This window comes from Phoca vitulina, unplaced genomic scaffold, assembly GCF_004348235.1.
Source record: "Phoca vitulina isolate PV1807 unplaced genomic scaffold, GSC_HSeal_1.0 scaffold3, whole genome shotgun sequence".
Lineage (NCBI taxonomy): Eukaryota > Metazoa > Chordata > Mammalia > Carnivora > Phocidae > Phoca > Phoca vitulina.
Genome location: NW_022589706.1, coordinates 22,779,113 through 22,803,443, shown reverse-complemented (window position 1 = coordinate 22,803,443; position 24,331 = coordinate 22,779,113).

Here is a 24,331-nt window from a genome sequence, read left to right as displayed (position 1 = left end):
ATATATATATATATATATACAAAAATAAAATTAAATATAATGAAATGACAGAATGTAATTGTAAAAATAAAAATTAAAAGACAAAAAAATAAAGAAAAAGAAGGAATATAAACAGACAGCTGAACAGAACAGAGCAATACACTTTATCCTGAGAGTAATTTGGTTGGTTTGTTAGAAGAAGCTACATCCCAAAATTGTAAAGAAAGAAAAACTTATATATATACAAAAATAAAATTAAATACATTGGAAGGAAAGAATATAACTCTAAAGATGAAAATTGAAAAGACTTTAACAAAAAAGAAAGAAAGAAAGAAAGAAAGAAGAAAGAAAAAAAGAAAAGAAAAAAAGAGATATGATCAGACAAGTGAAGAGAACAGAACCATTTACTAGACACTGGGTGTATTTTGGTCTGTTTGTTCAAAGAAACTGCATCCCAAAATTGTAAAGGAAGAAAAACTTATATACAAAAATAAAATTAAATACAATGTAAGGATAGAATGTAACTGTAAAGATGAAAGTTTAAAAAAAGATTTTAAAAAAGAGTTGATAAAATAAGAAATTGGTTGAAAAAGGAAAGAGAAAAAAATTAAAATTCAAAGACTAAAGAATTGTGGGGGGAAAAACCCATGAATTCTATTATACTATTTTCCCTTAGCTCTAGAGTTTGGCAGTTATGTGTGACTGGTAAACTTGGTCTTAGCTGGATGTTCTTGCTGATTTTCTGGGGGAGGGACCTGTTGTGCTGATTCTCAGGTGTCTTTGCCTGGGGAAGAATTGCACTACCCTTGCCAGGGGGCCAGGCTAAGTAAGCTGCTCAGGATTGCTCTATGTGGCTTTTGTTCCCTGAAGTCTTCCTGAGCTGCTTTAGAGGTTGAAAATGAATGTGGCAGCCTCCCAATCTCTTGCCCCAGAGCCCAAAGCTCAGGGCCCCACTCCTCAGTGCACCCTCAGGGAAAAGCAGTCAATTACTCCTGTCTCCCTGGCCTCTGTCGCACCCAGTGCTTACCCAGCCTGTGACCCAGCATTTCTATCTCAGGCACATGACCCCGTTTCAAGTCTCCAAACCCTGCAAACTCCTGCAGTATGCACCCATGTGACTCCTCCCAGGGGAGGAAGGAGGTCTCACCTCAGTTCTGCCACTTGCTCAGCCCCTGCTCAGAAAGCAGTCACCGACCATGCCATGGTTTTAGGTATATGGCAACCCTGAGCTGAGAGCCCACTCCTCGGCTCACTGATTGCAGCTAGCTTCCCAATTATGATTCCTTGGAGCTCTGCTGCTATCAGGCACCCCCGGTCTTCCTGTGACACTGGGGATCATAAGACCACACTGTCCCACCTAAAATTCTGCCCCGCTTCACCACCTGAGTGCCTTTCAGGCAGGGATGTCCTTCACCGGAGCAGACTTTTGAAAGTTCTGATTTTGTGCTCCACTGCTATGTCACTTTCTGGTGCCACCTTATGGAGGCTCCCTTCCTCCGCGGTTTATCTTCCCATATATTGCCTCGGATTCATGTTTTCACTTCTCCACACCTCCTACTTTGCAGAAAGTGGTTGCTTTTCTATTTTTAGAGTTGCAGCAATTCTTTTCTTAGATCTCCAGTTCAGTTCACAGGTGTTCAGAATGATTTGATAGCTATCTAGCTGAATTCCTGGGACCAGATGAAACTAAGGTCTCTTACTCCTCTGCCATCTTGGAATATTTCTCTAAGTTCCCCTTTTTAAACTCAAGTTGAGAAATTAAAGAACCATATAATTTGTAAACTGCCTGGCTGAGCAGGTTCAGCATTAGAATTAGGGCTTTGAAGCATCTGCTGCCTGGAGCAGGCTAAGTTTTGAATTTGTTTAGTCTCTAGAGGCCAAGGAAATTTTATTATGTAAATTTAGGTCCACAGAGACTTAATCCTCCTCAACCTTCATTACCCCAAATTTAATGCCCTAGAGTAAGGGAGTATTAGAAGAGGAAAATATACTTTTAATAAATAAATGGACTTACCATAATCTTAATGTAGACAATGAAGATCATATATAATCTCACTTAGGTAAAATGTGGGATTTTTTATATGCCATATGGCACTTTAAGAGCAGAGGTATTAGATTATCATAATCTAAATTCACAGAAACAGAATTTTAAAAACATTATTCACACTTGAACTCTTCACTCAGCTATAGTAAGTATCTCCATGAAGCTAGTCAACTATTTTCTATAGACTGCTGCCACCATAACCAAGAATGTTATGAAGATTCCAGAAAGAGAAGAGATAACTAGAAACCCATGATGAAATTATTAAATATTGAAGATGTTATGTAGCTACCGTGACATGGCAGCTTATAGTTCTTATCTCTGCTAGAAGGTCAACATGGCAGAAAGGTGTATATTTCTATTTTTGTATCTTTGTTATGTTTCTGCTGTGTTGCTTATGATTGTATAGCCCTATTTAAACCTGCTGGGTAGTTTCATCTTTAATATTTTGAGAGTCACTCACAGGACATAATTAATGCTTTTATTAGTTGTTTTATGTTCTTTTTATTGCTACTGTTCTTGCCGCAATAGTGACAAATACAGACCTACATTTTCTCTTTACAGAATCTTAATTTAGGAAGCAGAATTTAAGTAACTGAAAGTACTAAAAAGAGGAAGGAGGGGCAGGAAAAAATTCCAATCTCTTACTTATTTATCATTAAATATTTTAAAGGTCTAATCTAAGGTCCTCTCACAAACTGAATCCCTTTTTCTAAGGACGTCCTCCCCCAGGCAGCCACACTACCCACATCTGATTATCCAAAGCTCAGACTCCACTCCCACTGTGCTATTCTTACCCAAGTGTTTCTTCCTTTTTTCCCTTAGGTATTTCACAGCCTTTGTTGAGGAATCTAGATCTTGCTAAATCATTTCCTTCTTAGTTTTTCTAGTCTTATCTCTTTCTGTACAATTTTCAATAGAATTCTGTGTCCCAGAATTACAGTAATCTGATATTCTTCTCAAAAGGAGAGTGGGGTGCATATGTAGAGATATTTCTTCAGCAAAACAGTATGATGTTTTGCTTGTTTATTTCTATCAAGTAGAGGAGTATTAGCTGCTAATAAACTAATGAAGTTTTCTTTTTTTCTTAACTCTCTCATATGAGTAAATTCACTTAAAACTTTGAATTTAATATTTACATTTGTAGATTAAAAAAAAATACTTAGCCAGGAAGACAATATATATATTTCAAAGGATTTAGGTTTTGAATCAATGTCTCTGATACTTTCCTCAACATGGTGTAGCTGTCAGTAATGTTTTCCATCCAGAAAGTGAGCAAATTATTTCCCTTTCAATTAGATTCCCATAGTGCAATGCTCCAAAGCATGAATATATGGACTGTGCCCTCTAAGATATTTGTTGAGAACAAGTTATCAGAAGGGACCACAGAGGAATTCTGGCTTGTTATGCATCCTCATTCAGGTAACCTAATTCACCACAGGTTTCTCTGGAAGTCTTAAACTACCAGCGACTTCCCTAACCAGACTTTCAGTATGATGTTTTAGTTTGTATTCTCCATGCACATTATGTTGACAGGATCAACAGGAGCTTAGAATGTGTAGAAAACAGGAAAAGAAAGAAAATATCCCCAGAACTTATATAAACATGGCAATGATAATTACTGTATATTTGAACATTCCTAAGACTGTATATCTAAAAGTTCTTACCACACACACAAAAAACATTCCTATGTGAGGTGATGAATCTGTTAACTAAACTTATGATAGTCATTTAGCAATATATAAGTATATCATTAAGTTGAACACTTTAAATTTATGCAATATTATATATCAATTATATCTTAGTAAAACTGGAAACAAAACAGATAATAGCATGCAGAATGTTAATCAGCATAATCATGAAGCATTTATTCTTTTATTTTCTTCTAAATTGTTTAGCTAGTGGAAACAGATATCAGATTTTGCATTTAAAATAAAATACATCTTCATAGATAAGAGGAAAGATGACACCCATAATATTGGTCAGAAAAGAAGAAAAGAAAAAAGAAAAAGAAAATCAAATACCAAAAAAGATTGTGCTGATTGTAGAGAAGGCAATCTAAATATTGTAAATGATGTTTTATTGTATTTAAGACATTGACATTTATATATGCCTGTATATCGCATACATGTGTTTTAATGTATGATCTATTTATATATACACATACACATATTTTATGTATGTGTGCTATTGCTCTGTCTATGCAAATTACACACAGGATGGAGAGATACTGTTTGCAAAACAAGTAAGCCTGCTGGGTTTGATCACTACAAACAATAAGTCTCTCTAAACCTGCTACTAGCAGCATTTTTGTGTCCTTTATTAGTGGATATATAAAGACCCCTTTGAATCTTTAAAATCCATTGCTGCTTCTTTCCTTACAAGTGTTGGTACAGCAATATTCTGACTTGACCTACATTCTCCACATTACTTTAATATTGTGCAGTTCCCCTTCTTACTACTAAAAGAATGCACCCGGGCAATGGAGTTGGAAGATTAGTAATTGCTTTTTATTCCTAGGACTATGGCCAAATATATGTTTTCCTAAAGCATTCCATTTTGAGCAACACCTCTATGTCTGGGTGAAATAAATCTGCTAGCCTGCATTCCTCCTCAAATAGATATAAACGTCCCACTAAGTGGCCCTCTGCTTGCTACTGCACTGGGACATTCTAATCTTCTCCCGTCACCAGGGGCCATAACTTTCCTCAGGACTAACAGACATTCAAAGAAAGTGCATTTGTGTATGTGACAGAGGCAGTAGGGGTAAAGGTCTTTTACTTCCTTGTATACAAATTAACTAGTAGGTGCAAAATGTAGCAGCCAAATGTTTATTTCTAAACGCCAATCTCACTTTTTTCATAGTTTAAATTCATTTTGTAATAGACTTACATTTCTTGTATAGTGATAGTCCTAATGGCAATGATTGGTGTGTGTGTATGTGTGTGTGTGTGTATCTGAAATGAAACTATTTCATTCACTCTTCAGTGCTTTTAGCACAGATCAAAAGCAACCTGTGTTTGCAGCAGTAATCACTATTTCTAGTACCTGGCTCTGTTTGTGTGACTGTCTCTTTAGTTTGGGTTCTATCCAGTTCTTTCATTAAAAAGTCTTCTTGTTTGGATTATTCTGCCATAAATAGATGCATTTGTATCATGTTTCTGAACTTACAGATGTCCAATTTTTAAGAGTGAGTCTTTTAAGCAGTCTTTTTCTTTCTTCCTGTCTTTAGCTGTTTTATTTCAGATCACTACTGTGAAGGACCCCATCAGATAGTTGACAGGTCTCTGTAAAGAGGCAACCAAGAATATGAAGAACAAATTAGTAGCCAGAAAAACCTGGATGTATTTTCACCACTAGATATTTATCAGACCTTAGGAAAGTTATTTATATCGCCTTGCCTCATTTCTCTCATCTGCAAAAGGGGCATGACTTATGCCTATCTGGTTTCAATTATGACATTAAAAAAGAAAATACCCAGTGAAAAGTTAGAGACAGAATGTGTAATACATCTAGCAAAAAGCTGGAAAGTCGTAGAAGACACAGACCTTAGAATTGTCGTGAGGGAGCTCTGCACTGTGTTGGGAGACAATTCTCTACAGGTCTGTTGTATATCTGCACTTTTTGAACAGAAACATTGATTCCATTTGTACAAGTGAATCTTTCCGGGGATGTATATATAGCAACATCAGAAGGTAGAGTATCTCCTATTGAGAAAATAACAGGTTTATTTAATGTCCAATATAGTAAAGATGTCTCCCTCTGGGAAAATAAGGTAGTCTTACTGCCCATTATAAAATATTTGGCTCCCCTAAGCTTGAGGCTCCTCTCCTATAACACTGCACATTGAAAGATTGGATGTCATCTGGCCTTCTTCATGTCACCTGTGCAAACTGGCACTCAGGGAAGAAGCAAAAATGCTGATACTCTGGCTACTGCTAGTGCTTTAAGTGATTACACTTTCTTTTTTTCTCCACCCAGGAGTCTCCAGACCTCTGCCAGCATCTATGAAAGTGTAGCAGGCCTACTCAACAGCTGGTAAGAAAGTTAAACTTCCAAACATTCAATTTTGGGCTGACTGACCAGGAGGCCTAAACTCAACTTTAGTATTTATGATGAGAATTAAAACAATTCATTTAAAATGATCAGATTTCAGGTTTTTCCATATTGTGGTATTGGGGAATTAGCCTAATGCTTTCTAAATTACAATAAGTATTAAAGATCATGGTCCTAGAAATGGAATTCCTGACAAATGGCAGAAGAGATGAGAAAACATAGAGTTGTCTTTATTGAACTTTATTTTTAATGGAGTGGTTGCAGTATCATTTATAAAATGTATACACGGTGGAGGGAAGTAGATTGATCAACTGATTAAATCCATATTTAAATATCGCTATCATTAAAGATTTCTAATTTAATATCTCATAGAATTTATGATAAAAGCAAGTTTCAGACTGATTATATCACATATTGATTCACACGATGGCACATAGAGTCACAAAAAATATATTATGTATTTTATAACTTCCCTGATTTCTGCCTTTTTTTTTTTAGTTCCAATAACACCTTGCATGAAAGTACATTCAAAAAATTGCAAAGATATTTTAGTAGCATGTTTCAGCCTATAACAAGATCAAGTTCAGATAGCAAGGATACTTAGAGTAGAAGGTGAAACAGAAAGAGGAAACTGAAAGAACAGATGATACCAGCAAGAAAAATAGCAAAATAGCAGATCTAAATCCAAACCTATCAATAATCACATTAAATATAAATTATTTAAATACCACAATAAGGCTGAGATCATAATACTGAATGAAATACAAGCCCCCAACTATGTACTGCCAAAAAGAAAACCACTTTAAATATAAAAGCAGAAAAAAATTAAAAGTAAAGGTGTACCATACTAACAAAATCAAAAGAATGCTTAATTACCTATATTAATATAAAGGTAGATTTCAAAACAAAGAATAATACTAGTGATAAAGAAAGTCACTTCATAGTGATAAAAGGATAGAAAGTCAAGAAATATCATCATTAAGAGGACTTAGCAATCTTAAATGCTTAAGTTGCCTAATAACAGAGCTTCCAAATATGTTAAGTAAAAATTGATAAAACTGAAAGTAGATATAAACAAATCTCTAATTATAATTGAAGACTTACACACTCTTCTCAGTAATTAATATTGCAAGTAAACAGAAAATCAGTTAAGATATGGCATACCAAAACAGCACTATCAGCAAACACCCAATTATGACATTTATAGAACTCTCCACTCAACAGCTGCAGAATATACATTCTTTTCACATGCACATAAAATATTTTCCAAGGTAGATTATATTTTGGCCCATACAATAGGTCTCAATAACATCTAAAAGGATAGAAATAATACAAAGTATGTTATCTGATCACAGTATGTCAATTCTCTGTAAATTGACTTAGAGATGCAAAGCAATCTCAATCAAAATCCCAGCAGTCTTTGTGAAAAATGACAGCTAAATGGGTTCTAAAATTTGTATGGAAATACAAAAAAGCTGGAATCATCAAAAGACACTTAAAAAAGGAAACGAAAGTTGGAAGATTTGTACTCCCTGACTTCAAGAATGAAGTTTGATATTTTGTAAAAATAATAAAAAATATCAGTGGAATAGAAAAGAGAGCCCAGAAATAGACCCACACACATATGGTAAAATGATTTTTAAAAGAGGTATCAAGTAATTCAATGGGAAATAGATAATCTTTTCAAAAAATGGTGCCAAAAACTTTGAATAGTCACACACAAAAAATGAATTTATTCCATCCCTCACACAGTAAAAAATATTAATTCAAAATGGATAATAGATCTAAATATAAAAGCTAAAGTGTACTTCTACAGTCTAAAACGATTTCCTAGTGCAAAATCTTAGTGACCTTAAGTTTGGCAAAGACTTTGTAAGTAGATACCAAAAGCACAAACTCTAAAAAATAAAAATAATAATGATTAATTGGATTTCCTAAACATCATTGAAATTTTTTCTTTTAAAAGAAAAACGCTATTAAGTAAATGAAAATGTAAGCTACAGATTGAGAAAAAAGTAATTGCAAAATACACATCTGACAGATTTTTTTAAAAGATTTATTTATTTATTTTAGAGAGACCAGGGTGCAGGGGGAGGCAGAGGGAGAGGGAGAGAGAGAATCCCAAGCAAACTCCCCACTGAGTGCAGAGCCCAGTGCAGGGCTTGATCCCACAACCCATGAGATCATGACCTGAGCTGAAATCACATGTCAGAGACTTAACCAACTTAGCCACCTAGGCACTCCTGACAGAATTTTTTTTTTTTTTTTTTTAATCTAGAATATGTAGAGAACTCACAAGTGATAATAAGACAAACAACCCAATTAAAAATGGCCAAAGATTTGAATGATAAGTTCATCAAAAATAGGGGTGGGCAAAATGGGTGAAGGTGGTCAAAAGGTACAAACTTCCAGTTATAAGGTAAATAAGTCCTGGGTGGGGATGTAATATACAACATGATGACTAGTTAACAAAACTGTATTACATATTTGAAAGTCGCTAAATCTTTAAAAGTTCACATCACAAGAAAAAAGTTTGTAACTATGTGTTGTGGTAAATGTTATCTGAACTTATTGTGGTAATCATTTCATATGTATGTGTGTGTGTATATATATATATATATATATATGTATACACACACATATATATATGTACACACATCATCATCATGTTGTACACCTAAAACTAATACAATGTTATGTCAACTATATCTCAATTTTTTAAAAAAAGAAAAAAATTAAAATCTATACAGTGAACAAACAACAAGAAAATATATGCAACATTATTAGTTATTAGAGAATGTAAATTAAAGCCACATTGAGTTTCTATTACACATTCAATATGATGACTAAAATTTAAAAGACTGAACATGTCAAGTGTTAGCATTTGGAATAACTGAAAACCTCATATACTGGTAGCAGGAATGTAAAGTGATACATTCTGTAAAACCCTTTGGCAATTTCTTAAGAAGTTAAACATACTCCTGCCATAAGACCTAGAAATTCTGCTAGGTTTTATCCAAGAGAAATAAAAGCATATGTCCATAGAAAATGTTTTGCATAATGTTCTTAGCAGATTTGCTATAGCTTTAAAATGGTAGGGGGGACCCAAAACATAGCATCTATCAACAGATAAATGAATTAGCAAATTTTGGTATATTCATACAGTAGAATACTATTTGGCAATAAACAGGAATGAACTAACAATATATGCAACAAACATGGATTAAACTCAAAATAATTATAGAGTGAAAGAAGACATACAAAGAAATGCTACATAGTATGATTCTATTTTTTTTGAAATTCTAGAAAATTCCAACTAATCTAGAGTGACAGAAGATCAATGATTATCTGAGGACCAGGAAGTATAAGAGGGAGTGAGGAAAATACTGGGAGGGGCTGGAGGAAGTAATTACAAAGTGGCATCAGAACATTTTTGCCAGTGATATATGTGTTCATTATTATCATTGTACACTTTAAATTGCACACTTTCAATATATACAGTTTGTTATAGCCAATTATATCTAAAGCTGTACCAAAGGGAAAAAATAACATTCTGGATGTAAATTCTTGTCAGAATCAAGTATGTTATACTCTGAAGTATATTGACTCCTGGGCCATCTAGATTCTCTTTCAGTGCTCATACAAGAATGAAAGGAACTCTTGACATTGTTGGTGGGAATGTCAATTGTACAGCTACTGTGGAAAACAGCATGGAGAATCCTCAAAAAATTAAAGATAGTGGGGCGCCTGGGTGGCTCAGTTGGTTAAGCGACTGCCTTTGGCTCAGGTCATGATCCTGGAGTCCCTGGATCGAGTCCCGCATCCGGCTCCCTGCTCGGCAGGGAGTCTGCTTCTCCCTCTGACCCTCCCCCCTCTCATGTACTCATTCTCTCTCTCTCAAATAAATAAATAAAATCTTTAAAAAAAAAAAAAAAAAAAATTAAAGATAGAAATACCATTTGATCCAGTAATGTCATTACTGGGTATTTACCCTCCCAAAAAAGATGCCCCAAAACCTTAATTAAAAGATATATATGCAAGCTACGTTTATTGCAGCATTATTTACAATAGCCAAGATATAGAAGTAACCTAAGTGCCGATCAAAAGATGAATGGAGGGGCGCCTGGGTGGCTCAGTCATTAAGCATCTGCCTTTAGCTCAGGTCATGATCCCAGGGTCCTGGGATTGAGCCCTGCATCGGGCTCTCTGCTCAGCGGGAAGCTTGCTTCTCCTACTCCTGCTGCTTCTGTTCCCTCTCTCGCTGTGTCTCTCTCTGTCAAATAAATAAATAAAATCTTTAAAAAAAAAAGATGAATGGATAAGGAAGACGTGGAGCATACACACACACACACACACAGAGTAATAATACACAACCATAAAAAAGGATGCGCTCCTGTCATTGAGGACAACATGTATAGATCTAAAGGGTATTATGCTAAGCGAAATAAGTCAAACTGAAGAAGACAAATACCATATAATTTCACTCATATGTTGAATCCAAGCAAATGAATAAACAAACAAACAGAAAGCAGAAACAGACCCACAGACTCATAAATACAGTGAACAAACTGATGGTTGCCAGAGGGGAGGCGAGTGGGGGGATGGGCAAAGTGCATGAATGGGAGTGAGAGATGCTAGCTTCCTGTTACGGGATAAATAAGTCATAGGAATTAAAGGCACAGTGTAAGGAATATAGTCAATGGCATCATAATAACATTGTATGGTGATAGATGGTAGCTATACTTGTGGTGAGCACAGCGTAATGTAGAAACTTGAGGAATCACTATGCTGTGCACCTCAAACTAATGTAACATTAGTGGGGCACTGGAGCAGCTATACTCAAAAAATAAGTAAAAGAAAAAAAAGAGCGAGTGAGTGAGTGAGCTAGAGAGAGAGAGATAACAACTAATTGCAGTGCATGATCTTGAAGTGGAACATGGATTGGAGAGAAAAGAGCTGTAAAAAAACATTTTTAGGATAATTGGAAAAATTTTAATGTGGACTGGATAATAATTGTATTACTATTTTTTTTTTAAAAAGGTGAAGTATATCCAATATAATTCATGTAAGTTAACAGAGTCTCTAGTGTTGTTTAGAGATCAGGAGAGCTGAAACATTTTTAGAATTTTTAGAGCCATCTCTGGAGAGTGCTATTCAGAGTAAAAGCTTTCATTTGGCATCTGACCAGTTACTATTACCAAATACTTGGATAAGTATTCTCTCTTAGAAAAATTAACCATCCCTACTTTACAGACTAGAATTAGTAGTCATGTGTGGGTCTACATGTACACACACACAAATATGTTTTTATGTATAATATATGATAAATTATTATTTTTTATATATAATAAATTATAAACAACAAAATCACTGTTACTTAACTTATCTTAGCCTTATTTTTCTTCTCAATAAAAAAAGCAAAAATACCATGTACACTTCTATGAAGATCAAGAGAGATAATGTATATAGATCATAAAGCATGAGTACATAGTAAGTATTCAATACTTATTTAATGTAGATTAAACTTCTTTACTATAGCAAAAAAAAAAAAAAATCAGCTGATGGTATATTCTCTTTCTGACTTTGCCAGTTCTAGGAGTTTCAGCAGCTATCCAGGGATTGCTTCTGTGGCTTCAATGGGGGCTATTAATAATCAGGAGAGGTATGAAAGTTTCCCCCCCCCTCGTTCTCCTTTTCTCTGACTTGAGAGAGTACCGCTTCTATTATATTATGTTCAAAGGAGATAATAGAGGCCATTTATTTTTATAACTTAGTGGCTTTCAGCCTGACTGAATATTAGAATCAAATGAGGAATTTTTAAAATGCCTATAACTGGATCCCATCTTAGACCTTAGAATCTGAGGGTGTGGCCCAAGTATCAGGATTTAAAAAAACATCCTGAGTATTCTAATGTCTAGAAAAGACTGAGAAAGATCAAGTGACACTTTCTGTTAAGAACTTTACTACTTTTCTAAATTAATAATCCAGATACTGGATTATTAATAATCCAGAAATTAATAATCCAGAAATTATAAATTTATTACAGATTTTATGCACACTCACACACACCTTTACCCAGAACAGCAAAGATACATATATATGCATATAAAATGTAAAAAAAAACCTAGTCAAATAAAAAATCAGACTTTTTAAACAAGTTTTTGAATCATTCTCTCCTTCTAATAAGTGGTTATTTTACTGACATATATATGCATATTTTTTTTACTTTTGACTCTCTGCAAGTTACTTATGTATTATAAAGAGTTGACATAGCCCATCTGATCACTTTTTGACTGCGTGCTTTAAAGCATTTATTAAATTTATTAAGCTGTACTTACTGTGAGTACATCAGACCCCAAACTAAAATTAAATCAAGATGAATCAAACCTGGGAACTGGTAGCAGATGCTAGCCATCCCACTTAATTGTCTAACAGCATATGCAGAGAGACAATCTCCAAGGCAACTGAGACATAAAACCACACAAAGATTTGATTTTGTTGATTGAAGTTAACACCTTGAATTGCACAATGGAAAAAAAAAAAAAAAAAAAGAAAAAGGAAGTCATTCCACAGAATAGGTTAGTGTAGGTTAGTGTAAGCTATGGTAATTAGGATCTGTAGAAATTACCATGGTGTGCTGAGGCTTAAAGCTTAACTCAATACTGAGGATCATGCTATTGATAAACAGACTCAACTTTACCCAGGACAGCAAAAACCATAGATAGATAGATAGATGATAGATGATAGATAGATATGTACATATATAGATATGCATAGATATTCTTCATATATATATTAGAGACACTCCCATTATTCACTTTAAATTTTATACATAGAGCTTTGGTCTAAAGACATTGTCTATTGTTCACTGGGTGTGAAGATACTCACTCCCAGTCTCAGTGAGGTGAATGACTGGTTTCAACAATTAGCAGCACTATGAATTTCCCTTATAAAGAGTAAAAACAAGGAAATTGCTATTTTTTTTTTTTTTTAATTCACCAGTCACAGCATAAGAGAAAGATAGAGTTCAATTCATTTATACAATGGAGCATTGCAAGGTATACTGAGAAACTATCATTACTTCACTCTGAAAGGAAGTACGACTTACTTTAAATCCAACCTTTCAGGATTCCTCTATATAAGAGTTCATGATTAAACATTTAGTCTACAACTTATCTATAATATCCTTTACTTTCTCATTGCCTGGATAGTCTGATGCATCCCTAATTCTTTCTATACCATAGTGAGATACTCACTGACAGACTCAGGAATTGTATCCTTTTTTTGCTGGGTAACAGATCACTTAAAAACTTAGTTCCTTGAAGTTAACAATCATTTATTGAGCTCTTGATTCTGAGAGTTAATTTGGATTGGTTTCAGCTAGATAATTCTCTCCTGGCCTAAGTTGACCTTACTCATTCATCTGTGGTCAGCTTCTGGTCAACTCAATACATTTGTTTCAGGAGGTTGACCGAATGATGGCAGAGTAACAGGGGCCACTGGGCCACATGCCCTCTCTCATACAGCAGTCTAATCTGATCTCATTTACATGATGACAAAATGTTCTAAGAGCAGCAAGTACAAATGCTCTCCAAGTTGATGCATGCTTCATAATTGCTAGTTTCTCATTGGCTAAGGCCAGTCACATGACCAGTGCAGATTCATGGGGTGGAGGAGATTCCACCTCTTGATGAAAGGAAAATTGTGATCATATTTGCAATCTCTCATATCCTTCCTTCTGGCAATAACCATTCACATTCTTTCCACATGCAGATTATATTCATTCTATCCCAAGGCTTTCAAAATTCCCATTCAGGCTTGGAGAGAGCCTAAGATCAAATGATGTCCATCAAGTCCTGAATAAATTAATATCTCTCTGTCATCCCTGATAATCCTATGCTTGTATTTATTTGTCATTGGCCATGGTGCATTTTTAGTTATCTGAGTACCTGCTTTCATTCTAGAATGAGTACAAGGTCAGGGTGAGTATTTCCTATATTTCTGCATATCCAATCCTTATCATTACTTTCATATGGCCATGTTCTATAAACGTTTTTTTGAATTTTGAATGAAGAAATGATTGAATAATGAATGAAAAAGTTCAAAGCCTGATAATACAAGGAAGCATTTTTATATAATCTGAAGTAGGCTATTTTTTGCAAGACTAATCTAAAATTGAGCTTTTCTGGAATCACAAAGAGGTGAAAGTTCATGACAGTATCCAAATGAATCTCTAATAAGTGAGTATCATGTCATTTTTCAACTTTGGCTGGAACTACATAACTAAGAAATTATACATAAACTTATAGACATAAGAGGAAAGAATTGGTAAATACAGAAAATATCAAAGGTCCAACTTGTAACTTCTGATTTCTAAAGATTTTCTATTATCTTGATCTTATCTATCAGATCACTATTGGCCATTTGCTTTATATAAAGTCTAAAAAGAAATGCTTATGAGTAACATGGTAAATCTTTTTATCTTTACACCCCTGACATTTTTTTAAATTTTTTTTTTAAGATTTTATTTATTTATTTGACAGAGAGAGAGAGACAGCGAGAGAGGGAACACAAGCAGGGTAAGTGGGAGAGGGTGAAGAAGGCTCCCTGCCAAGCAGGGAGCCCGAGGCGGGGCTCCATCCCCGGACCCCGGGACCATGACCTGAGCCAAAAGCAGATGCCAAACGACTGAGCCACCCAGGTGCCCCTACACCCCTGACATTTTAAATAAGAAGAATCCAAAAGACTTAGGTTTATTTGAAGTATAAAAAGAGATTACGAATTTAAAAACAACTCTACACAGGTATTTTTTTTTTTTTTTTTAAGATTTTTTTTTTTTTATTTGACAGAGAGAGAGAGAGAGACAGCGAGAGAGGGAACACAAGCAGGCGGAGTGGGAGAGGGAGAAGCAGGCTCCTGGCCGAGCAGGGAGCCCGATGCGGGGCTCGATCCCAGGACCCTGGGATCATGACCTGAGCCGAAGGCAGACGCTTAACGACTGAGCCACCCAGGCGCCCCTCTACACAGGTATTTTTAACGTAGAGCATTGAAGGGCATTTCTTTGTGTGTAAGTGCATGTTTACTATATTACCAATGTTCTATCTGTATGCAAGCATTTTTATAAGTGGGCACATTTGTATTTCTCTGTTTCTTGTTTCTGAATTACTGTGTTATCTTGGTATTTCTGTGGCCATATACAGGACTGTGTGTAAATCTGCATAATGGTAAAAAATCTGCATAATGGTATTAAGGTATCTATGCATAAGTTGTGTGTACACTTCTTTATTGTATATGCAAGGGTTTGTCAAGGGCTTGTGGGGAATTTCAGAAGATGATTCTATAGGAGCCCATCAAAATTATATAGCTATAGTATAGTTTGTAACATGTGTCTACTTGTGAGAGGAACATATAGCTGGATACACGGATAAGCCCTCTGTGTCTGCCCCTAAAGCAGCTATTTAGCTCAGTTGAGACATCTGGCTACTGGAAAGTTTTCCATAATTTAATTGATGTTTTATAGTGTTAAGATAACTAGTGGGAAACAAATTCTAGAGTTCACCAGATTAGTGTTCTAATTGTTGCTTTACCATTTCTCAGCAGTCAGCGAACTGGCACCACCCATAAAACAGTTCCGTTAGATGGTTTCTAAATGAATGTATATACCTATGGTGAACCACACTAACTGTATATGTGACTTCGTGCAAATTGTATCCTTTTTTTTTTTATTTATTTTTGGAAATTGTATCCTTAAACTTCAATTTTTTTTCATCTGTGCAATGATTATAGTAATAACTACCAGCCTACTGGCTTGAATGTGTGACAATAACAAAATAAAGTCATGTAAAGATTGTATGCAATGCATTAGCTTAAGTAGAGCACAGGGTTTGGCGTGTGAAAGGTGCTGAATAAATCTTAGCAAGTCCACTTTCTTGTAAAGAGTACTGTAAGAGAGAGAATGCAGATAAGGTTAGAGTATTATTTTATTTGTATTGTTTGTACCAATACAAACAGTATCCATTTGTGTACTGTACTAATTGCAATTTATTTTTATACTGTACCAATTTTGTATTGTACCAATTATTTTTGCTTGGACCAATACAAACAAAAGCCTATGATGGAATACCAGGAAATATGAGATACAGTCTTTTCGATATATTCATCTTCCAAATTAAGTAAAGGAATTTGAAAGCAAAAAAATAATTAAAAATTGGAAACTCTTTACCATAAACCATCAGTATCTTAAAGTGTAAATTTTAAGATCAGATTGACTTTCTTATTCCATTAAAAATCCAAAACTAGGTGAAAAATAATCCATCAGTTCATAGATACTTGGGCATTATTCCCCTCTGCATCCAATTTGAAAATAAGGCTATTTCTTGTTTTTCAAATAGTCACTAAATGGTATGAATATTATCTTATACTTTCTATCAAATATCTCCTACTATTACTAACACCCTGAAATAATGTCCCTTCTGAGACACTCCATCACAAATTTTTAAAACACTATTTTTAGACCAGTTTTATATTCATAACAAAATTGAGAAGAAGATACAGAGATATCCCATATAGCCTTGCCCCACACATGCACAGGCTCCCACATTTTCAACTTCCCCCACCAGAGTAGTACATGTGTCACCACTGATGAACCTACATTGACACATCATTAATCTATATTTTTTCACTTTTAAGTTTTGGATTTCTTCACACTTAGCAAGGTAAGTCTGTCTCATTTTCTCCCCTCATTTGTCAATACTAACCTCTCCAGTAATGGAGATAAACATTAAGGCACTCAAAATATTTACATCAAGGAATTGTCAGTAAACATTTAAATTTCATTAAAAATTCCATGCATTCAAACAGCTAACTGGAAAATATACAGATAGAGATATAGGATCTATTGATATAAGACATAAGCATATTGGGTTAATTCAAAATTGATAGCACACTGTGACCTTCTTCCTGGTACTTTTTAAAGAGGATTTGAGAAAATACAGTATAAGTATTTTTTTCCACTTCATATATACTCTCCTTTTTCTGGTTCCATTTTATCTAACCAACTAGATTTTTTTTTTAAAAAGCAGATAATTTATATATCAAATGGCATGACCTAACTCTCATGGCTTGTTTACTTTACTCTGTCTTAACTCTCCCATCTCCTTTAATGTACTATCAAACAACTGGCTTTTATTCAGCATAGTAAGTGCTATTTCTAATATATAGGAAAAATAAACATAACCCAAAATCAAATTTCTTCCTAACTTAGGTATCACATTAAGTATTTTATCTAATGGTTATAAAAGTTCCTCTGAATAAAGAATGCAGATTAAAAATGCACTATTCCATTTCATTTTGAGGAATGTGATTAGGTTAGAAAATAATAATAATAATCTTTTCTTCCTATGCTTAACCCTGGTTTCTAAGCACTGAAATTTTCTAGGTTGACCCAGGTTGTAATTTTAAGGCTGAACCTCTAGAAATTTCTCAGCTCCTACATACTACCAGAACAAGTGAGGCAAGAGACCATTTACTAATGCTATGCACAGTGAGACTTATATTTGAGGACAAAACAGGAGATTGGTTCTCTAATAATAAAGTGTTAAAAAACATAGTCAAATAAGTATTGATTTCTTACTCTACTAACATTCATTAAAATAAACTCATTAATTAGATTTAATTTGGTGATATAAAAATAAGTTTTAAAAGAGATATACTGATATGAGAGAAGTGCTTTCTCTTAAAAAAAAAATTAACTTGGCCTTTATCAAAATCAGCTACTTACTTCTGTCTCAATCTGTAAACTTTCCTTAATACAGTGGTGTGTAATTATTTTTTATTTTTCCCTTGATGTCATTTATTTACACAGAGCCATTCAAAACATTATTTCATTTCCATTTTTCAACCACAAGGATACCATTCCATGGGCCATTTAAAAGAATCCAGATATTCTGGGTGAATATGTATCAAATACCTCCTCTCATATCTACTTTTGACACAATTTCAACTACAAATATAACTCAGTGTATTAGGTAGAATCCTAAAATGTTTCTAAGATTTCTGATCATAATCCTGGAGACTGAATATGATGAATATGTCACTTACATAATTATGCTATATCACGCAGTTGTCCTTAGAATAGGGAGATAATCTAGGTGACCCTAATTTAACCCACAAGCCCTTTAATAACAGAGAGTTTCTCTCACTGGTAGCAGGAGAACCCAGACCCATGCATCAGAGGGATTGGACTCATCCTCATGGGCTTTGAAAGGTGTCATGGGACAAGGAATGTTAGGAGTCTACAAAGCCTCAGAGCCAGGGGGAAAAAGAAAAAAAAAAAACTCTCAGTTTTTTTTTTTTTTTTTTTTTTTTTTGTTTGTTTGTTTTTGACACAGGCTGCTGAATTTGACCAGCAACCTAAATGAGCATGGAAGTAGATTCTTCCAAAGTTTCTAGTTAAGAACCCAGCCTGGTTGAAACCTTGATCTCAACCTTGTGATTCCCTAAGGAGAGAACCCAACTGAGCCATGTAAGCTTTTGACCTGTATAACTGTGAGATAATAAACAGGTGGTGGTTTAAGTTGGTAGATTTTGGTTATCTGTTTCCTAGCAATAGAAAACTAATGACGTCTATTCAATTATTTTCAAGATTTTTGGAGCAGATCCTACTTTCTAAATGAAATCTTTGTAGAAAGTCAGTATATAAAACTTCTACAAACAGAATTTTTTCAGATTAAAAAAGTAGTCAATTCTACGTAGCAGCAGTGACTTTCACCTTATCCCATATGGTCCTATCACTGAACCTCAGAAATCTTCAGAAGCCCAGGAGAATCCTTGACCACTAAAGTGAGTATTACTGGAGTCTGGAATACCAGAGCCAAAGAGTAAGGAGTTTCAAATTAAATTTATTTTTCTGTTTCTGATATAGGATACAAGTAATTCTCAATTAGCCACTTAGATTTATCAAAGTCTAGATGCACAGTTTTACCTATATCTTAAAAAAAAGTTCCTAAATCCAAATGCTGGCAACAGCTCTGTGTATTCTTGATCTAAACAGGAAATAGCCCACTGCTAGTTCTAAACTTCCTTCGGGCTCAAACTGAAGAAAAACATAAGAGAAATCTGGTGATGGCATAAATCCCACTGCAGTGATTTCTAGCCCAGCTGCAGAGCATGCAAAAATAAAATCTTCCCACACACTTCCCAAAAGCAATGGACCTTTTTATGAGTGAATTTCATCATTAAGAACAAAACAAAACAAAACACCGAACAGTTATGTTGTAGCATTGAAATCAACTGTTTGAACAAAGGATCCTCAAGAAAACAAATATATTTTTTGGGGGGTGCCTGGGTGGCTCAGTCAGTTAAGCCTTGAACTCTTGATTTCATCTCAGGTCATGACCTCAGGGTTGTGTGATCAAGCCCCACAATTGGGGGGTCCACAATTGGTGTGGAATCTGCTTGAGATTCTGTCTCCCTCTGCCCTTCCCCTTGCTCATGCTTGCATGCTCTCTCTCTTTCTCAAAAATAAATGAATATAATATTTAAAAAAAAGATTTCTTGAAAAAGTAAGCAATTCTTAAAACTCTTTTCAGTTTAAAAACTATAACATGCCTTTTAAATGATATTCAGAGAAATGTCTGAGTAGAATCATCTATTTTTACACTGATTATTGGGTCAGTTATTAGCATTTGACATTTATTGGCAAATATTCTCTAAATTGAATTTGTACATGCAGAATTTCTCTTTTCATGCACAACGTATTATCTATTTTCTTTCTGCTGAAAGGTGTTTGTTGAGCTTTTTAAACAGAAAGTCTTGGCAATAGATAATCAACTGAATATATTTTGGGAGATACTTTCCCTGTATGATAGAGCACTGCTGTAGAGCAAAACACAGGGCTTGCTTTGGGAGAAGTATTGCTAGTACCTCTGTGTGAATGCTGTTTTTCATTTGTTTGTTTTATTTACCTATTTTTTTTAAGTATTCCTAGTAGAGCTTCAAGCAGCTATTACTCATTTGTTTTGGATGTTTTTAATAACATCCATGTGAGTAATGCTCCTAAATAACATGATCTTTCTGTATCTTTTTAATAATATTTGAAGTAGATCAAATACCACATACCCATTTTGCTTGGTTAAGAAATACTATGACCAAAACAAAACAAAACCAAAAACTTAAATGAATAAACAAGAGTGAATGTCCTGCCTAGTGCATTCTTCTGGGTTATCTGATTCTATGTATCTGCTACTGTCTTTGAGCTCTACAACTCTGTAAGTTGTAGGAAAAAAACAAAACAAAAAAACAAAAAAACTGACAGCAATGTCAATGATGCCTGTCCATAGGAATGCAAATGAGTTTTATCCAGTGAATGTAGTTGATCATTGCCCTGTGGATACTGACCAGTTTTTCATCTAATTTGCAAATTCATTTCAACATTCCTGATTGCCTAACATGTGTTATTTGAATTCTCCTTTGAGTTAGTTGTAGTGTCTTATGGGTTTCTTCATTAATTAATAAGTTCATTGCTTTTCTATTGCTGTATAACATAACCACAGACATTGCACAACACCACAAATGAATTATTTCACAGTTTCTATGTGTCAGCAGTTTGGGCATGGCTTAACTGGGTCCTCAGGTAATCAAGATACAGGCTCAGGTTGTGATCTTATCTAAGGCCCAGGGTCTTGTTCCAAGCTCCCTGGGTGGTTGGCAGAACTCAATTTCTTGTGATTATAGGACTGAGACCCTCAGCTTACATGGGTTTCTTGCTGTTTCCTGTCATGTGACCCTCTCCACAACATAGCAGTTTGCTCCTTCAAGGCCAACAGGAAAGTGTCTTTACTGCTTCTACTCCCTCTGATTTCCTCCATCCCAGAACATAAGATCTGCTTTTAAAAGGGCTTATCTAATTAGATCAGCACCCCCTCCCCCAGAATGTGGAAGTCAGAGTGAAGAATTATAACATGAACCAGAACTCCAGAAAGAGAAAATAGGAAAGATACTCTATTAAGAGATAATGGCCTGAAAATTCTCTAAGACTGTTGAACGCACCAACGCTCAGTTCTAGGAAATCCAATGAATTCCAAGTGTGATAAAAGGAAAAACATTATTTCACTTATTTTTCCATGTGGTGAAACTTAGGAACACTAAAGAATATATGATGATTTGAAATGCAACCAACAAAAGATAAATTAACTACCACAGATAGATTTAAAAGTAACTTTCCTATATAAACAATGGAACTCAGAAAACACTGGAATAAAATCTTTTAGGAGTCAAAAGAATTAGTGGCAACTAAATTTACACCAAGCAAAATTATCCTTCAAAAGTGAAAATGAAATAAACACATTTTCAGACAGACATTAGCCAAGAAATAGCCAAGAAATTAGTTAACCTCAACTAAAGTTGACTAACATTATTCTCCATTAGAATTCAAAATTTTAATGGAGGTATTTCAGGAAAAAGGAAAATTATTCCCTGATATAGACTGAATTAGAAAAAACAGAAATGGATAAAAATAATCTTAATTGGGCAATTCTAAACCACTGGCAATATAAAATGTTAAAATGTCTAATTTGGGGTGATTGGGTAGAAATAAACTAGAATTAATATACTGAACAGCAAAAGAATATATGCAGGGTAAGTCTTTTTTTTTTTTTTTTTAAGATTTTATTTATTTATTTGAGAGAGAGTGAAAGCAAGAGAGTACAAGCAGGGGGGGCAACAGACGGAGAGGGAGAAGCAGACTTCACACTGAGCAGGGAGCCCAATGTGGGGCTCAATCCCAGGACCCTGGGATCATGACCTGAGCTGAAGGCAGCCGCTTAACCGACTGAGCTACCCAGGCACCCCTATGCAGGGTAAGTCTTGATAGAACTTAAGCATTCTATAATTGTTTTGCTGTTAGGAAGAGAGGTAAAGATACTGAATATCTTTAGAATTTAAGTATGCTTATTAAAGTAGTAAGAGTTGGGGCTCCTGGGTGGCTTAGTTGTTAAGCGTCTGCCTTCTGCTCAGGTCATGATCCCAGGGTCCTGGGATGGAGCCCCGCGTCGGGCTCCCTGCTCAGCAGGAAGCCTGCTTCTCCCTCTCCCACTCCCCCTGCTTGTGTTCCCTCTCTCGTTGTCTCTCTCTCTGTCAAATAAAATAAATAAAATCTTAAAAAAATAAAGTAGTAAGAGTAATAACACTCAAGATAGGCATAGTATATTTAACTATTTTTTATCCAACATACTTATTAAAAACCCACTATTTGCCAAATACGGTAAGAGTTCTCAACAAATGAAGATTAAAATGACATTCCTTCCTTAAATTATCCAGATGAATAGAGACAGAAACAGAAGAAATACTAATCACAATGTATGAAATCCCTTAATATAATAGAAGTATGAGAGAATTAATATTTGTTTAGTCTGACAGTTTTCTCCAACAGAAATTGGAGATGATTCTTCCTTGAATTCTTTAGATGTTGTTTCTTAGACTTTGTGGAATTAGCCCTACAGCAGCATTCTTCAGTCACTATGACATTCATCTTAACAACCAAAAAAGCCCCATTCTGTATTTCCAAATACCTCCTAAGAGAGTGGGACCACCCTCTGAGAACATGTTACTAGACAGTGTCTACTGGGGCTGTCAAACCCTTTAGGAGCAGTTCTGAGAAAGGAAAGGATCTAGGAACCCACTTAGGTCTATCTAGATTTTCATGTATTCATGCAAGGCTACACTGTCTATGGGCTTCTTATTTAGAAGGCAGAGAATATTATTAAGATATCTGTAATTCACTTTAAAATATTTAAGCATAGGCAGCATGATTTTATATATATATATATATATATATATATATATATATATATATATATTAATGATTTACATTTAAATTAAATTCTAGATGCAGTTATTTGCATTAGCCAGGAATTCACACAACAAACATTGTGGATTATCCTTATCAGAAAGGATTTGTTACAGAGGTAGCTACAAGAAGAGCTTTGGCTACTTTAACTCTTATTAATACAAGAGGCTTTGCTGAATAGCAAAATGGCCTGAACAAGTGGGTTGTCATAGTACAACAGTGGACTGAACTATTTGAGACACTTCCAATCCTTGGAGAATAAGGATGATCTATAGCAAAGTGAACTATGCTAACTAGGTCATGCCTAAAGCAGACACTGGAGAACTTTGAAGAAGGCAAAGATTTAGCTCTTCCACTACCACTTCCCAAACCAGAATATATGCAACTTCAAAAACAAGTATGGGGGGAAAAAATGAGATGACAAAAAAAAAAAAAAAAAAAAAAGAAAGAACATTAAAAATATCAAGTCAGTCTAAAAGACGTCAAGAAAGGAATTAAAGATGGACAGATAGCAGATAATACGGTAGTAGAAATAAACATAAATGAAGTAAATGCTCTAGTTAAAAGAAAATGTACAGTTCTGGCTTAAATACATGCTAGTTACATGTAATAAACCTGAAAAATGAAGTTGAAAGTCAAAAGCTATTTAAAATAAATAAATAAATAAGATTTTTGTATAATTACTTAAAACATAATAATGGTTTATATTAGTATGTAAATCATAATTAAAAAGAAAAACATTACCAGAAATTAATGTGATCACTGCACAGTGATTAAAAAAAAGTTCAATTTAACAGGAAGACATCATTTAAAACATGTATGTACCTAATAGTGCAGCTTCAAAATATGTAAAGCAAAAAATTTTTAAAAACTGAGGCGAAGTTGACAAATCTGTTACTAAAGAGATTTTATCACACCTCCCATGGTAACTGGTCAATCTGTCAGACAGACAATCAATAAGCATTAGAGCATTTTAATAATTAATAGGTTTGAGCTACTTGGCTTAAATAAAACAGTGTTCCCCAAATTTGAGGAATACATTTTCTTCTCATGCATAGATGGAATATTTTATGAAAATTGATCTCATCTCAGGACATAAAGCCTGTCTCAATAAATCTCAAAGAATTGACATGAAATCAATGTGACCCTTGCATTCAGCCTACCTTCCCTCCCTCTATTCTCCAGGGTTTGGTGTAAAGCCAACCTTTTTCATTATTAGTAATATATAAATTCAGGTAGATAAAAAGGGGGAGAGGAAATGGTGGGTGAGATATTTATTGCTTTGTGACACTCTGAAACTAAAATTATGCCCTACTTTCCTGGACCTAAAAGTCTAATAAGGGCAAGCTTGGAGAGTAGAGATAAGGGAGGTGTGAAACATATATCCACTTTGGCAGAGGTAAAAGAAA